The sequence below is a fragment of the Arachis ipaensis genome, chromosome B04 (assembly GCF_000816755.2).
Source record: "Arachis ipaensis cultivar K30076 chromosome B04, Araip1.1, whole genome shotgun sequence".
Taxonomy (NCBI): domain Eukaryota; kingdom Viridiplantae; phylum Streptophyta; class Magnoliopsida; order Fabales; family Fabaceae; genus Arachis; species Arachis ipaensis.
The window spans coordinates 110,251,557-110,256,898 of NC_029788.2; positions in this window are offsets into that span (position 1 = coordinate 110,251,557).

The following is a 5,342-nucleotide window of genomic DNA, read 5'->3' on the forward strand; positions in this document are numbered from 1 at the left end:
ATAAATATTATGTATATAAAATTATAAATCTTAAATTAAATAAAATAATTTTTAATTATTATATTCCTAACATTATCGCACTACTATTCACCATGGTTATGATTATTAGGAATAGGACTGAACTAAATGAAATAGAGACAAGATCACCTACCTGTGGTCCATCTCCAATTCTTCATTTATATGTGATGATAGAAACTAAAGTGGAACAATAAGGCATCTACGTGTCTATTATCTATGCAACGACGACAATCTTCTGATGAAGGCACATAAAACGCATAATAATAATTTGCATTGGGTGTATCGGTTTTTTTATTTTTTCCTCAAATCACTTATATCTTGAGTTAAGATAAATATATTGATGAATAATGTTACGGGCTAGTAATTTTTGTGATTAGTAACTATCAAATAATCATTAATAATAATTTAATGGTGTGAAATTGGTGTGAGATTTCATCCAATAACTCACCTTTTTCTACTGATTACATGGTCAAAATTCAATAAAATTGATGCCTCCTAAACTTATTAGTTCCACAAATCATTCGAAACATGCATGGTTCCTTCAAACAATATACAGAGATAATTTAAAGCTATATAATGCTATAATGCTAATTGGTTGATGAAATTGGTAGTTTGATATCTATATTTTCAAGCTCTATAGATAATTTAAAGGGAAAAAATACTGATAGTATTTATTTGTTGTACCTGTAACATTTTATTTATCAAAATATCACGTTTCTGACTGCGTTATTCTGATTATTCGAGTATTATGACGACTCTTAAAAATATTTAATACTAAAATATAAGCATATTTAAAATTTAAATCAAAATTTTCAAAATATACATCCATACTTACAATATAAATTGTAATACTCACAAAAAATACGTGTGTGTATATATATATAAGCATTTTATATCAAAATTCTATCCCTCTTATAGAACTTGCAAAATTAAAGGTGAGGAAAATATAAATACTAAAACAATGCAAACATTATCGCTAGTTCTCACTATTGGGTTAGAGAATTACTAGGATACGTGAAAATAAAACCGTTATAGTGATTAATAACCACCTTATGCATCTTCTCAAAACCAAAGACTTAATATCGAAATTCCGAAATCCTTTTTAAAAGAGAAACTGTTAATTCTTCAAAAATCCAAAAGTCTTTTTAAAAGTTTTTTTTCCTAGACAGTATGAATGACCAAGCTCTTCCAAGCATAGGTTCATTAAGTCCATACTGAACCAGTTTAATTTTTCATACTTTTCTAAACCAAAAACACAAACCAAACACGGCCTTCGGCCCATCTCATAATCAATCACGGCCCTAGGCCCAAACAACTCAATCCACAACCAATCCACCCAATTTTCAATCACAAACACAAGTAAGGTCCAAGCACAATTAAGCAGTCACTTCAAGTAGAGCTGTTAGGAATTAAACATAATTATTCACATAGGCAAACCAATTACAATATACACTCCCAAACAATGTTACATAGATGCATATGATGCATGCTTGTCCTAGTGGCTGATGAGTCTCATCTGTTGGTTATAAAGCTAACCCGACAAGTCCTAGTAGCTAACCATTGGACTGTCCCTTTGTCGTGCATCCCCACCTCGAGTAATTTTCAATCATATATATAACACCCACACTGGTGTTTATCTAAGGAGGGGGGCGAGCTCATCCAGAACTTTCACAATGTCCGGCCACACTTACGACATAGGGTCAACAGAGTATTGAGTCTCAACCTGGAGCACGTGGTGGCTAACCAATGCTTTCACCTAGGGAAACTCATATCTCAGATATTTGCAAGTGCATAAAATCACATTTGTCAATCAATAATCATGTACATGTACATACCTAGCCATAATTCAATATTCATCACTGTCATCCAGCTCATAACATAATCCATAACCAGCCATGATTCATTATCAAATACAGCCATTTGGCTCATAACATACACAACACTTCCTTCACAATCCATCTCAAGTTAAACCATCATTCATGCCATATAATACTTTTTTCTCAAATCACTTTTCTTTGAAAACAACAATCAAATTCATCTTTGTCTCAATTTCGAATTCTCATTTCACAAATAGTTTCAAGCTCATAGGCCATTTTTTCTCAAAGTAAGTTCCCTTTTCAAAACAAAGCCACCATTGACATCATCTTTCCAAAACTTCCAAAACTTTCAAAACTATGCCAAATTAAAAATCTCTTCTGAAGGATTCAAAATCATCCATCCTAAAATAGGGTTTGGTAATAAAATTTCTCAGAGTCTCAAGACTTTAGGGGAGAATAACATAACTCATTTTCTCAAATAAGTTTAAAATCTGTAAAACCTCAAGTTCTTGATTTGAGTAATAAAAATAGATTCTAGGCCAAGCCGAGTCGTGTAATCAATTACTCCAACCACATTTTCAAAACCATTTCTTCCACTTGAACCAAAACTAATTTCAACCCCTTGATAAAAATCTGAAGCATTTCGAACGGCTCGAAAATCATATTAGTTTTGCTAAACCAGAATTCAAAGAATACTTTAAAACTTTTTTAAAATGTCAAAAAATGAGATTTGTCAATCAAAATCAAACTTCTTTCAAATTCATAAAAATTCCTCCAAATAAAAATCTTTAAGTCAAATTCAAAACATTAATCTTTTCACCTTTAAAACAGTCTTAAAGCATAAATCTCTTCCGAATGACTTACACCAAAAAACATAATATTTTTCTTAGGAAACAAGGCTAAGTCATAATTCTCTTTTCAATAATTCTTTCCAAAACACAAGTTCATCACTTTCATAAATAATTTAGGTAAAGATAATAAAATTCTTAAATTCACAATTCTCCAAGTAAAATGGTAAAGACCTTAAATTCATAATTTTTCAAATAACATTTCAAATAAAGTCTCAAATTTTATAGAAATTTCTACGGCACCTCCCATAAAATTTGGACTCTGCCACCCTTTTCAGGTCCCAACCAAACCATTCCACAACCCTCTTTAACGGGTTCAAAACCAAATCAGTTCAAAATCAAGCTGAATCCAAAAATGCATACCATTTTCATATTTCCAAAAAACCAACTAAAACTCAAATCAATCTCCAACGGATTAAACTCGATTTCAAAACTTTAGAAGAAATAACTTTAAAGGAACACTTCAAAAATAGTCCATTTCACAAAACCAACAACAATTCACTCAAACAAGCATTTATATCCGTCAAAGACAACCAAACAATACGTAAGACTTATATAATCACTAAGATCACATTTCTCACATTAATGTCCATATATAACAACTCCAAACTTCATAATTATAGAGTTTGAATAAAAACTTTAATTTATTTTAAATCCAAATAATCAAAATTATTTCTTATTATCTTCAATAAAATAATTTATGAAATTAAAATTATAAATAAATAAATAATTTAAAATTAATTCATAATAACCTTTTTTTTTTAAATTCTGGGTCTTACCGTACCCGTCCTTTGTTGATATGGAATTTAAAGGGGGAAAAAATACTAGTAGTACTTTGCTGTACCTGTCCTTTATTAATATGGATTGACTCAGCTCGAATCTATTAAGTTCATCAAATAAAATAGTAGGGAAATTATTTTAAAAAAATATAACTTGAGTCCAGCAAATTGAACTATAAATGTGCTATTATTATACTGTTTTGAATTATTATAAACTAGCTATATATGTATATATATTATTATGGCATAATAATATTATTGGCCAAGGATTTGAGAAACCATCTATTACGGCCTGGCCTAAAAGGGGACTTGGGCCGACCCGACCCACCTACCATCCGACCTGAACGGTCGGACGATGCGCCCATATCCGACTCGCACACGCGTCCGGGACAGCTGGCTACCACAGCTGTATAGGGAAGCTTCGAAGAAGGTGGGTTCTGTCTTCGTGGGACCCACATCTGACATAGTATATAAGGGGAGGGTCCTACCCCTCTCCCAAGGTACGTCACACATTCTACCTAACCCATTTCTCACCTGCACACTAACTGACTAGAGTGTCGGAGTGTCTTTGCAGGTGACATCCCCTCCTTCCACAACGAGAGCTCGGCTGCCCGGTAGACCGGATCCAAGCACGATCGTGATCGAAGCGTTCCCAGTTCCACATATTTCACCCGAACCATCCGATAACCGCACAACCGAACATTGGCGTCGTCTATGGGAAACGCCTAAATGGACGTCGTGCCGGGCACCGGAGACCAAGGCCGAGGAGCCGGAGCAGAGGGGGCAGCCTCCGTCGCCTCGCCAAGAGGACGGCGAAGGTCCCCCCGACAACGCACTGAACCACACACAAGGACGCGACCCTTCGGAGGAACTGGCGACGACAGCGCCAGAATAATGCAGGAGCTACGCCACAGGGTCCAGAACCTGGAACGGCAGCTGGCCGACCAGGAGCACGACCGACGAACCACCGATCCTAGCTACTCCCCATCTCCTGAAAGCCGAGGGAGAGACTCCCACCGAAGTCGTCTACGACACGCCTCCGCATCCCGAACAGAAGCGGAGAGCACTCGAGAAGAGTCACCCATCTCGAGAAGACGAAATGACACAATCATCTACTCCCGAGGCAAGGAAACGCGCTACACTGGACGAGATCGCGAAGACGGGGAAGAGAGGTCCGAGAGGACACGGCGACCCGTGATAATGGGCGCCACCCCATTATATCGATCCATCCTCGAAGTTCGGTTGCCGAAGCACTTCGACAAACCAACGGACATGAGGTACGATGGAACCCAAGACCCTCTGGAACACCTCACAGCCTTCGAAGCAAGGATGAATCTGGAGGGAGTAGGGGACGAGGTGAGGTGCCGAGTCTTCCCGGTGACCCTGGCAGGACCCGCGATCAGATGGTTTAACGGCCTCCCGCAGGGGTCCATCTATGGGTTTTCGAACATCAGCCGTGCCTTCCTAGCCCAATTCACAACACGAATAGCAAAGGCAAAGCACCCGATCAACCTTCTGGGGATAACCCAGAAACAGGGAGAGCCGACCAGAAAATACCTGGACCGATTCAACGACGAATGCTTGGAAATTGACGGCCTAACCGATTCGGTGGCCAGCCTTTGTCTGACGAACGGCCTCCTCAATGAGAACTTTCGAAAGCACCTTACCACGAAACCAGTTTGGACGATGCACGAGATCCAAACGGTAGCCAAGGAGTACATAAATGACGAGGAAGTCAGCCAAGTCGTGGCTTCCAATAAACGCCACTCCGGCTACAACCAACCTAGGCAACAAGGTAATGGAGAAAGACAAAAAGAACAAGCCAGGGAAGGAGAGCCGAGCAAGGCACCCATGCCATTCCTCCGGGTCGGGAAATTCAC